Source organism: Trachurus japonicus, chromosome 19, assembly GCF_045865225.1.
Source record: "Trachurus japonicus isolate A0001 chromosome 19, Traja_1.0".
NCBI lineage: Eukaryota > Metazoa > Chordata > Actinopteri > Carangiformes > Carangidae > Trachurus > Trachurus japonicus.
Window position 1 is genome coordinate 18,042,275 of NC_140925.1, and position 10,004 is coordinate 18,052,278.

A 10,004-nucleotide genomic window follows, 5' to 3' on the forward strand; every position below is an offset into this window, starting at 1 on the left:
GAAAAAGTGTCACTGGAAATAGGTGAGAGGAGACCACCTTCCAACTACATATGGACTTGAGCTCACATACATGTAATGTGTCTTTCAGTGCCATATGAGAGTGACTTTTCTGGCCAGTATGGGGATCGAACCCATGACCTTGGCGTTATTAGCACCACGCTCTAACCAGCTGAGCTAACCGGCCTTGTTTTCGCACCTATTGCTGTACAACAAGCCAGACACAGTGTAAACCACAGTCAAGCCATCTTCTTTCTTACTGCTTCCTCAAACACTAAACACATTGCTGGACTGAAATACAGCTTTCCTAATAAGCAAAATAAGGCAAAGGTGTTTGTCAGCACCAATCTTTTAACTTTTCACACAGGCTCCAAACACCACATGATCACTGTAAACCTTGATGTAGTTGACTGAGGACGGATGAGTGGCTCCTTCAAATACCAGAGATACTGCAGAGGACAGAATGAGAGATCCAACCATGAAGGGACTCGAACCCTCAATCTTCTGATCCGAAGTCAGACGCCTTGTCCATTAGGCCACATGGTCACAAATCTTGGATTTTAAACTTTTGATGGACCCACAGTTTGGATTATTATTCATGTTTATAAGCTTGGTTCTGTACAGCGTTTCAAAATGACTGAGACATTGCACAGCATTGGAGGTAGCTTCACATTGGTTTCTGTTGAGAAAAAGTGTCACTGGAAACAGGTGAGAGGAGACCACCTTCCAACTACATATGGACTTGAGCTCACATACATGTAATGTGTCTTTCAGTGCCATATGAGAGTGACTTTTCTGGCCAGTATGGGGATCGAACCCATGACCTTGGCGTTATTAGCACCACGCTCTAACCAGCTGAGCTAACCGGCCTTGTTTTCGCACCTATTGCTGTACAACAAGCCAGACACAGTGTAAACCACAGTCAAGCCATCTTCTTTCTTACTGCTTCCTCAAACACTAAACACATTGCTGGACTGAAATACAGCTTTCCTAATAAGCAAAATAAGGCAAAGGTGTTTGTCAGCACCAATCTTTTAACTTTTCACACAGGCTCCAAACACCACATGATCACTGTAAACCTTGATGTAGTTGACTGAGGACGGATGAGTGGCTCCTTCAAATACCAGAGATACTGCAGAGGACAGAATGAGAGATCCAACCATGAAGGGACTCGAACCCTCAATCTTCTGATCCGAAGTCAGACGCCTTGTCCATTAGGCCACATGGTCACAAATCTTGGATTTTAAACTTTTGATGGACCCACAGTTTGGATTATTATTCATGTTTATAAGCTTGGTTCTGTACAGCGTTTCAAAATGACTGAGACATTGCACAGCATTGGAGAGGCAGCTTCACATTGGTTTCTGTTGAGAAAAAGTGTCACTGGAAATAGGTGAGAGGAGACCACCTTCCAACTACATATGGACTTGAGCTCACATACATGTAATGTGTCTTTCAGTGCCATATGAGAGTGACTTTTCTGGCCAGTATGGGGATCGAACCCATGACCTTGGCGTTATTAGCACCACGCTCTAACCAGCTGAGCTAACCGGCCTTGTTTTCGCACCTATTGCTGTACAACAAGCCAGACACAGTGTAAACCACAGTCAAGCCATCTTCTTTCTTACTGCTTCCTCAAACACTAAACACATTGCTGGACTGAAATACAGCTTTCCTAATAAGCAAAATAAGGCAAAGGTGTTTGTCAGCACCAATCTTTTAACTTTTCACACAGGCTCCAAACACCACATGATCACTGTAAACCTTGATGTAGTTGACTGAGGACGGATGAGTGGCTCCTTCAAATACCAGAGATACTGCAGAGGACAGAATGAGAGATCCAACCATGAAGGGACTCGAACCCTCAATCTTCTGATCCGAAGTCAGACGCCTTGTCCATTAGGCCACATGGTCACAAATCTTGGATTTTAAACTTTTGATGGACCCACAGTTTGGATTATTATTCATGTTTATAAGCTTGGTTCTGTACAGCGTTTCAAAATGACTGAGCCATTGCACAGCAATGGTAGCTTCACATTGGTTTCTGTTGAGAAAAAGTGTCACTGGAAATAGGTGAGAGGAGACCACCTTCCAACTACATATGGACTTGAGCTCACATACATGTAATGTGTCTTTCAGTGCCATATGAGAGTGACTTTTCTGGCCAGTATGGGGATCGAACCCATGACCTTGGCGTTATTAGCACCACGCTCTAACCAGCTGAGCTAACCGGCCTTGTTTTTGCACCTATTGCTGTACAACAAGCCAGACACAGTGTAAACCACAGTCAAGCCATCTTCTTTCTTACTGCTTCCTCAAACACTAAACACATTGCTGGACTGAAATACAGCTTTCCTAATAAGCAAAATAAGGCAAAGGTGTTTGTCAGCACCAATCTTTTAACTTTTCACACAGGCTCCAAACACCACATGATCACTGTAAACCTTGATGTAGTTGACTGAGGACGGATGAGTGGCTCCTTCAAATACCAGAGATACTGCAGAGGACAGAATGAGAGATCCAACCATGAAGGGACTCGAACCCTCAATCTTCTGATCCGAAGTCAGACGCCTTGTCCATTAGGCCACATGGTCACAAATCTTGGATTTTAAACTTTTGATGGACCCACAGTTTGGATTATTATTCATGTTTATAAGCTTGGTTCTGTACAGCGTTTCAAAATGACTGAGACATTGCACAGCATTGGAGAGGCAGCTTCACATTGGTTTCTGTTGAGAAAAAGTGTCACTGGAAATAGGTGAGAGGAGACCACCTTCCAACTACATATGGACTTGAGCTCACATACATGTAATGTGTCTTTCAGTGCCATATGAGAGTGACTTTTCTGGCCAGTATGGGGATCGAACCCATGACCTTGGCGTTATTAGCACCACGCTCTAACCAGCTGAGCTAACCGGCCTTGTTTTCGCACCTATTGCTGTACAACAAGCCAGACACAGTGTAAACCACAGTCAAGCCATCTTCTTTCTTACTGCTTCCTCAAACACTAAACACATTGCTGGACTGAAATACAGCTTTCCTAATAAGCAAAATAAGGCAAAGGTGTTTGTCAGCACCAATCTTTTAACTTTTCACACAGGCTCCAAACACCACATGATCACTGTAAACCTTGATGTAGTTGACTGAGGACGGATGAGTGGCTCCTTCAAATACCAGAGATACTGCAGAGGACAGAATGAGAGATCCAACCATGAAGGGACTCGAACCCTCAATCTTCTGATCCGAAGTCAGACGCCTTGTCCATTAGGCCACATGGTCAAAAATCTTGGATTTTAAACTTTTGATGGACCCACAGTTTGGATTATTATTCATGTTTATAAGCTTGGTTCTGTACAGCGTTTCAAAATGACTGAGACATTGCACAGCATTGGAGGTAGCTTCACATTGGTTTCTGTTGAGAAAAAGTGTCACTGGAAACAGGTGAGAGGAGACCACCTTCCAACTACATATGGACTTGAGCTCACATACATGTAATGTGTCTTTCTGTGCCATATGAGAGTGACTTTTCTGGCCAGTATGGGGATCGAACCCATGACCTTGGCGTTATTAGCACCACGCTCTAACCAGCTGAGCTAACCGGCCTTGTTTTCGCAGCTATTGCTGTACAAAAAGCCAGACACAGTGTAAACCACAGTCAAGCCATCTTCTTTCTTACTGCTTCCTCAAACACTAAACACATTACTGGACTGAAATACAGCTTTCCTAATGAGCAAAATAAGGCAAAGGTGTTTGTCAGCACCAATCTTTTAACTTTTCACACAGGCTCCAAACACCACTTGATCACTGTAAACCTTGATGTAGTTGACTGAGGACGGATGAGTGGCTCCTTCAAATACCAGAGATACTGCAGAGGACAGAATGAGAGATCCAACCATGAAGGGACTCGAACCCTCAATCTTCTGATCCGAAGTCAGACGCCTTGTCCATTAGGCCACATGGTCACAAATCTTGGATTTTAAACTTTTGATGGACCCACAGTTTGGATTATTATTCATGTTTATAAGCTTGGTTCTGTACAGCGTTTCAAAATGACTGAGACATTGCACAACATTGGAGAGGCAGCTTCACATTGGTTTCTGTTGAGAAAAGGTGTCACTGGAAATAGGTGAGAGGAGACCACCTTCCAACTACATATGGACTTGAGCTCACATACATGTAATGTGTCTTTCAGTGCCATATGAGAGTGACTTTTCTGGCCAGTATGGGGATCGAACCCCTGACCTTGGCGTTATTAGCACCACGCTCTAACCAGCTGAGCTAACCGGCCTTATTTTGGCACCTATTGCTGTACAACAAGCCAGACACAGTGTAAACCACAGTCAAGCCATCTTCTTTCTTACTGCTTCCTCAAACACTAAACACATTGCTGGACTGAAATACAGCTTTCCTAATAAGCAAAATAAGGCAAAGGTGTTTGTCAGCACCAATCTTTTAACTTTTCACACAGGCTCCAAACACCACATGATCACTGTAAACCTTGATGTAGTTGACTGAGGACGGATGAGTGGCTCCTTCAAATACCAGAGATACTGCAGAGGACAGAATGAGAGATCCAACCATGAAGGGACTCGAACCCTCAATCTTCTGATCCGAAGTCAGACGCCTTGTCCATTAGGCCACATGGTCACAAATCTTGGATTTTAAACTTTTGATGGACCCACAGTTTGGATTATTATTCATGTTTATAAGCTTGGTTCTGTACAGCGTTTCAAAATGACTGAGACATTGCACAGCATTGGAGAGGTAGCTTCACATTGGTTTCTGTTGAGAAAAAGTGTCACTGGAAATAGGTGAGAGGAGACCACCTTCCAACTACATATGGACTTGAGCTCACATACATGTAATGTGTCTTTCAGAGCCATATGAGAGTGACTTTTCTGGCCAGTATGGGGATCGAAACCATGACCTTGGCGTTATTAGCACCACGCTCTAACCAGCTGAGCTAACCGGCCTTGTTTTCGCAGCTATTGCTGTACAAAAAGCCAGACACAGTGTAAACCACAGTCAAGCCATCTTCTTTCTTACTGCTTCCTCAAACACTAAACACATTACTGGACTGAAATACAGCTTTCCTAATAAGCAAAATAAGGCAAAGGTGTTTGTCAGCACCAATCTTTTAACTTTTCACACAGGCTCCAAACACCACATGATCACTGTAAACCTTGATGTAGTTGACTGAGGACGGATGAGTGGCTCCTTCAAATACCAGAGATACTGCAGAGGACAGAATGAGAGATCCAACCATGAAGGGACTCGAACCCTCAATCTTCTGATCCGAAGTCAGACGCCTTGTCCATTAGGCCACATGGTCACAAATCTTGGATTTTAAATTTTTGATGGACCCACAGTTTGGATTATTATTCATGTTTATAAGCTTGGTTCTGTACAGCGTTTCAAAATGACTGAGACATTGCACAGCATTGGAGAGGTAGCTTCACATTGGTTTCTGTTGAGAAAAAGTGTCACTGGAAACAGGTGAGAGGAGACCACCTTCCTACTGCATATGGACTTGAGCTCACATACATGTAATGTGTCTTTCAGTGCAATATGAGAGTGACTTTTCTGGCCAGTATGGGGATCGAAACCATGACCTTGGCGTTATTAGCACCACGCTCTAACCAGCTGAGCTAACCGGCCTTGTTCTCCCACCTATTGCTGTACAAAAAGCCAGACACAGTGTAAACCACAGTCAAGCCATCTTCTTTCTTACTGCTTCCTCAAACACTAAACACATTACTGGACTGAAATACAGCTTTCCTAATGAGCAAAATAAGGCAAAGGTGTTTGTCAGCACCAATCTTTTAACTTTTCACACAGGCTCCAAACACCACTTGATCACTGTAAACCTTGATGTCGTTGACTGAGGACGGATGAGTGGCTCCTTCAAATACCAGAGATACTGCAGAGGACAGAATGAGAGATCCAACCATGAAGGGACTCGAACCCTCAATCTTCTGATCCGAAGTCAGACGCCTTGTCCATTAGGCCACATGGTCAAAAATCTTGGATTTTAAACTTTTGATGGACCCACAGTTTGGATTATTATTCATGTTTATAAGCTTGGTTCTGTACAGCGTTTCAAAATGACTGAGACATTGCACAGCATTGGAGGTAGCTTCACATTGGTTTCTGTTGAGAAAAAGTGTCACTGGAAACAGGTGAGAGGAGACCACCTTCCTACTGCATATGGACTTGAGCTCACATACATGTAATGTGCCTTTCAGTGCCATATGAGAGTGACTTTTCTGGCCAGTATGGGGATCGAACCCATGACCTTGGCGTTATTAGCACCACGCTCTAACCAGCTGAGCTAACCGGCCTTGTTTTCGCAGCTATTGCTGTACAAAAAGCCAGACACAGTGTAAACCACAGTCAAGCCATCTTCTTTCTTACTGCTTCCTCAAACACTAAACACATTACTGGACTGAAATACAGCTTTCCTAATGAGCAAAATAAGGCAAAGGTGTTTGTCAGCACCAATCTTTTAACTTTTCACACAGGCTCCAAACACCACTTGATCACTGTAAACCTTGATGTAGTTGACTGAGGACGGATGAGTGGCTCCTTCAAATACCAGAGATACTGCAGAGGACAGAATGAGAGATCCAACCATGAAGGGACTCGAACCCTCAATCTTCTGATCCGAAGTCAGACGCCTTGTCCATTAGGCCACATGGTCAAAAATCTTGGATTTTAAACTTTTGATGGACCCACAGTTTGGATTATTATTCATGTTTATAAGCTTGGTTCTGTACAGCGTTTCAAAATGACTGAGACATTGCACAGCATTGGAGGTAGCTTCACATTGGTTTCTGTTGAGAAAAAGTGTCACTGGAAACAGGTGAGAGGAGACCACCTTCCTACTGCATATGGACTTGAGCTCACATACATGTAATGTGCCTTTCAGTGCCATATGAGAGTGACTTTTCTGGCCAGTATGGGGATCGAACCCATGACCTTGGCGTTATTAGCACCACGCTCTAACCAGCTGAGCTAACCGGCCTTGTTCTCCCACCTATTGCTGTACAAAAAGCCAGACACAGTGTAAACCACAGTCAAGCCATCTTCTTTCTTACTGCTTCCTCAAACACTAAACACATTGCTGGACTGAAATACAGCTTTCCTAATAAGCTAAAAGCAAAGGTGTTTCTCAGCACCAATCTTTCACAAAGGCTCCAAACACCACATGATCACTGTAAACCTTGATGTCGTTGACTGAGGACGGATGAGTGGCTCCTTCAAATACCAGAGATACTGCAGAGGACAGAATGAGAGATCCAACCATGAAGGGACTCGAACCCTCAATCTTCTGATCCGAAGTCAGACGCCTTGTCCATTAGGCCACATGGTCAAAAATCTTGGATTTTAAACTTTTGATGGACCCACAGTTTGGATTATTATTCATGTTTATAAGCTTGGTTCTGTACAGCGTTTCAAAATGACTGAGACATTGCACAGCATTGGAGAGGTAGCTTCACATTGGTTTCTGTTGAGAAAAAGTGTCACTGGAAACAGGTGAGAGGAGACCACCTTCCAACTACATATGGACTTGAGCTCACATACATGTAATGTGTCTTTCTGTGCCATATGAGAGTGACTTTTCTGGCCAGTATGGGGATCGAACCCATGACCTTGGCGTTATTAGCACCACGCTCTAACCAGCTGAGCTAACCGGCCTTGTTTTCGCAGCTATTGCTGTACAAAAAGCCAGACACAGTGTAAACCACAGTCAAGCCATCTTCTTTCTTACTGCTTCCTCAAACACTAAACACATTACTGGACTGAAATACAGCTTTCCTAATGAGCAAAATAAGGCAAAGGTGTTTGTCAGCACCAATCTTTTAACTTTTCACACAGGCTCCAAACACCACTTGATCACTGTAAACCTTGATGTCGTTGACTGAGGACGGATGAGTGGCTCCTTCAAATACCAGAGATACTGCAGAGGACAGAATGAGAGATCCAACCATGAAGGGACTCGAACCCTCAATCTTCTGATCCGAAGTCAGACGCCTTGTCCATTAGGCCACATGGTCACAAATCTTGGATTTTAAACTTTTGATGGACCCACAGTTTGGATTATTATTCATGTTTATAAGCTTGGTTCTGTACAGCGTTTCAAAATGACTGAGACATTGCACAGCATTGGAGAGGTAGCTTCACATTGGTTTCTGTTGAGAAAAAGTGTCACTGGAAACAGGTGAGAGGAGACCACCTTCCAACTACATATGGACTTGAGCTCACATACATGTAATGTGCCTTTCAGTGCCATATGAGAGTGACTTTTCTGGCCAGTATGGGGATCGAACCCATGACCTTGGCGTTATTAGCACCACGCTCTAACCAGCTGAGCTAACCGGCCTTGTTCTCCCACCTATTGCTGTACAAAAAGCCAGACACAGTGTAAACCACAGTCAAGCCATCTTCTTTCTTACTGCTTCCTCAAACACTAAACACATTGCTGGACTGAAATACAGCTTTCCTAATGAGCAAAATAAGGCAAAGGTGTTTGTCAGCACCAATCTTTTAACTTTTCACACAGGCTCCAAACACCACATGATCACTGTAAACCTTGATGTAGTTGACTGAGGACAGATGAGTGGCTCCTTCAAATACCAGAGATACTGCAGAGGACAGAATGAGAGATCCAACCATGAAGGGACTCGAACCCTCAATCTTCTGATCCGAAGTCAGACGCCTTGTCCATTAGGCCACATGGTCACAAATCTTGGATTTTAAACTTTTGATGGACCCACAGTTTGGATTATTATTCATGTTTATAAGCTTGGTTCTGTACAGCGTTTCAAAATGACTGAGACATTGCACAGCATTGGAGAGGTAGCTTCACATTGGTTTCTGTTGAGAAAAAGTGTCACTGGAAACAGGTGAGATGAGACCACCCTCTAACTGGACTTGAGCTCACATACATGTAATGTGCCGTTCAGTGCCAGAAAAGCGTGATTTTTTGGCCAGTATGGGGATCGAACCCATGACCTTGGTGTTATTAGCACCACATTCTAACTAGCTGAGCCAACCGGCCTTGTTTTTGCTCCTATTGCTGTACAAAAAGCCAGACACAGTGTAAACCACAGTCAAGCCATCTTCTTTCTTACTGCTTCCTCAAACACTAAACACATTGCTGGACTGAAATACAGCTTTTCTGTCAAGCAAAAAGCAAAGGCGTTTCTCAGCACCAATCTTTTCACACAGGCTCCAAAAACCACATGATCACTGTAAACCTTGATGTAGTTGACTGAGGACAGATGAGTGGCTCCTTCAAATTCCAGAGATACTGCAGAGGACAGAATGAGAGATCCAACAACGAACCCTCAATCTTCTGATCCGAAGTCAGACGCCTTGTCCATTAGGCCACATGGTCACAAATCTTGGATTTTAAACTTTTGATGGACCCACAGTTTGGATTATTATTCATGTTTATAAGCTTGGTTCTGTACAGCGTTTCAAAATGACTGAGACATTGCACAGCATTGGAGAGGTAGCATCACATTGGTTTCTGTTGAGAAAAAGCATCACTGGAAACAGGTGAGATGAGACCACCCTCCAACTACATATGGACTTGAGCTCACATACATGTGATCTGCTGTCATTTCCCTGATGAAATTCCCGTTAATCTCCCGTCTTCATTCAAGCCACTGTAGTGCCACGTAATGTGCAAAATCAATGTAAAAATGGTGTTCAACACTCCAGTGAGTAAAACAAAAACACCAGTCATTAGCCTATGCAGTTATGATTTAAGTCCCAAGTCAGCAGAGCTTGCACTGAACTTGTAGCTATAAACTCATCAGATGTTAGCCGACACATAATCTCAAATGTTTGAATCGCCTAACCCTAACCCTGACTCTAATGGTGCGTTCCAGGCAGGCTTTTTAACCCGTAAGTCACGACTTCAAGTCACCAGTTACGAGTTTGTAGCGTTCCAGGCAAGTTACGAGTTACGAACTGGGAACTGGGAGTAGATCGATCTA

The 10,004-nt window shown here is 43.6% G+C and overlaps 27 non-coding genes across 27 annotated transcripts; all 27 read right to left on the bottom strand.

Annotated features, from left to right (window-relative positions):
* Positions 1–110: 110 nt before the first annotated feature.
* On the bottom strand, positions 111–184 carry trnai-aau (transfer RNA isoleucine (anticodon AAU)). The gene has a single exon. It is a non-coding gene; the product is annotated as a tRNA-Ile (tRNA).
* A 286-nt stretch (positions 185–470) lies between these two features.
* trnar-ucg (transfer RNA arginine (anticodon UCG)) lies at positions 471–543 on the bottom strand. Its single transcript has one exon. It is a non-coding gene; the product is annotated as a tRNA-Arg (tRNA).
* A 250-nt stretch (positions 544–793) lies between these two features.
* On the bottom strand, positions 794–867 carry trnai-aau (transfer RNA isoleucine (anticodon AAU)). The gene has a single exon. It is a non-coding gene; the product is annotated as a tRNA-Ile (tRNA).
* A 286-nt stretch (positions 868–1,153) lies between these two features.
* Positions 1,154–1,226, bottom strand: trnar-ucg (transfer RNA arginine (anticodon UCG)). Its single transcript has one exon. It is a non-coding gene; the product is annotated as a tRNA-Arg (tRNA).
* Positions 1,227–1,478: 252 nt separating this feature from the next.
* trnai-aau (transfer RNA isoleucine (anticodon AAU)) lies at positions 1,479–1,552 on the bottom strand. Its single transcript has one exon. It is a non-coding gene; the product is annotated as a tRNA-Ile (tRNA).
* A 286-nt stretch (positions 1,553–1,838) lies between these two features.
* trnar-ucg (transfer RNA arginine (anticodon UCG)) lies at positions 1,839–1,911 on the bottom strand. The gene has a single exon. It is a non-coding gene; the product is annotated as a tRNA-Arg (tRNA).
* Positions 1,912–2,158: 247 nt separating this feature from the next.
* Positions 2,159–2,232, bottom strand: trnai-aau (transfer RNA isoleucine (anticodon AAU)). Its single transcript has one exon. It is a non-coding gene; the product is annotated as a tRNA-Ile (tRNA).
* A 286-nt stretch (positions 2,233–2,518) lies between these two features.
* trnar-ucg (transfer RNA arginine (anticodon UCG)) lies at positions 2,519–2,591 on the bottom strand. The gene has a single exon. It is a non-coding gene; the product is annotated as a tRNA-Arg (tRNA).
* A 252-nt stretch (positions 2,592–2,843) lies between these two features.
* Positions 2,844–2,917, bottom strand: trnai-aau (transfer RNA isoleucine (anticodon AAU)). Its single transcript has one exon. It is a non-coding gene; the product is annotated as a tRNA-Ile (tRNA).
* Positions 2,918–3,203: 286 nt separating this feature from the next.
* trnar-ucg (transfer RNA arginine (anticodon UCG)) lies at positions 3,204–3,276 on the bottom strand. The gene has a single exon. It is a non-coding gene; the product is annotated as a tRNA-Arg (tRNA).
* Positions 3,277–3,526: 250 nt separating this feature from the next.
* Positions 3,527–3,600, bottom strand: trnai-aau (transfer RNA isoleucine (anticodon AAU)). The gene has a single exon. It is a non-coding gene; the product is annotated as a tRNA-Ile (tRNA).
* A 286-nt stretch (positions 3,601–3,886) lies between these two features.
* trnar-ucg (transfer RNA arginine (anticodon UCG)) lies at positions 3,887–3,959 on the bottom strand. The gene has a single exon. It is a non-coding gene; the product is annotated as a tRNA-Arg (tRNA).
* Positions 3,960–4,211: 252 nt separating this feature from the next.
* On the bottom strand, positions 4,212–4,285 carry trnai-aau (transfer RNA isoleucine (anticodon AAU)). Its single transcript has one exon. It is a non-coding gene; the product is annotated as a tRNA-Ile (tRNA).
* Positions 4,286–4,571: 286 nt separating this feature from the next.
* Positions 4,572–4,644, bottom strand: trnar-ucg (transfer RNA arginine (anticodon UCG)). Its single transcript has one exon. It is a non-coding gene; the product is annotated as a tRNA-Arg (tRNA).
* Positions 4,645–4,896: 252 nt separating this feature from the next.
* On the bottom strand, positions 4,897–4,970 carry trnai-aau (transfer RNA isoleucine (anticodon AAU)). Its single transcript has one exon. It is a non-coding gene; the product is annotated as a tRNA-Ile (tRNA).
* A 286-nt stretch (positions 4,971–5,256) lies between these two features.
* Positions 5,257–5,329, bottom strand: trnar-ucg (transfer RNA arginine (anticodon UCG)). Its single transcript has one exon. It is a non-coding gene; the product is annotated as a tRNA-Arg (tRNA).
* A 252-nt stretch (positions 5,330–5,581) lies between these two features.
* On the bottom strand, positions 5,582–5,655 carry trnai-aau (transfer RNA isoleucine (anticodon AAU)). Its single transcript has one exon. It is a non-coding gene; the product is annotated as a tRNA-Ile (tRNA).
* Positions 5,656–5,941: 286 nt separating this feature from the next.
* On the bottom strand, positions 5,942–6,014 carry trnar-ucg (transfer RNA arginine (anticodon UCG)). The gene has a single exon. It is a non-coding gene; the product is annotated as a tRNA-Arg (tRNA).
* Positions 6,015–6,264: 250 nt separating this feature from the next.
* Positions 6,265–6,338, bottom strand: trnai-aau (transfer RNA isoleucine (anticodon AAU)). Its single transcript has one exon. It is a non-coding gene; the product is annotated as a tRNA-Ile (tRNA).
* Positions 6,339–6,624: 286 nt separating this feature from the next.
* On the bottom strand, positions 6,625–6,697 carry trnar-ucg (transfer RNA arginine (anticodon UCG)). Its single transcript has one exon. It is a non-coding gene; the product is annotated as a tRNA-Arg (tRNA).
* A 250-nt stretch (positions 6,698–6,947) lies between these two features.
* On the bottom strand, positions 6,948–7,021 carry trnai-aau (transfer RNA isoleucine (anticodon AAU)). The gene has a single exon. It is a non-coding gene; the product is annotated as a tRNA-Ile (tRNA).
* A 275-nt stretch (positions 7,022–7,296) lies between these two features.
* Positions 7,297–7,369, bottom strand: trnar-ucg (transfer RNA arginine (anticodon UCG)). The gene has a single exon. It is a non-coding gene; the product is annotated as a tRNA-Arg (tRNA).
* A 252-nt stretch (positions 7,370–7,621) lies between these two features.
* On the bottom strand, positions 7,622–7,695 carry trnai-aau (transfer RNA isoleucine (anticodon AAU)). Its single transcript has one exon. It is a non-coding gene; the product is annotated as a tRNA-Ile (tRNA).
* A 286-nt stretch (positions 7,696–7,981) lies between these two features.
* On the bottom strand, positions 7,982–8,054 carry trnar-ucg (transfer RNA arginine (anticodon UCG)). The gene has a single exon. It is a non-coding gene; the product is annotated as a tRNA-Arg (tRNA).
* Positions 8,055–8,306: 252 nt separating this feature from the next.
* On the bottom strand, positions 8,307–8,380 carry trnai-aau (transfer RNA isoleucine (anticodon AAU)). The gene has a single exon. It is a non-coding gene; the product is annotated as a tRNA-Ile (tRNA).
* Positions 8,381–8,666: 286 nt separating this feature from the next.
* Positions 8,667–8,739, bottom strand: trnar-ucg (transfer RNA arginine (anticodon UCG)). Its single transcript has one exon. It is a non-coding gene; the product is annotated as a tRNA-Arg (tRNA).
* Positions 8,740–8,984: 245 nt separating this feature from the next.
* Positions 8,985–9,058, bottom strand: trnai-aau (transfer RNA isoleucine (anticodon AAU)). Its single transcript has one exon. It is a non-coding gene; the product is annotated as a tRNA-Ile (tRNA).
* Between the last annotated feature and the right edge of the window lie 946 nt (positions 9,059–10,004).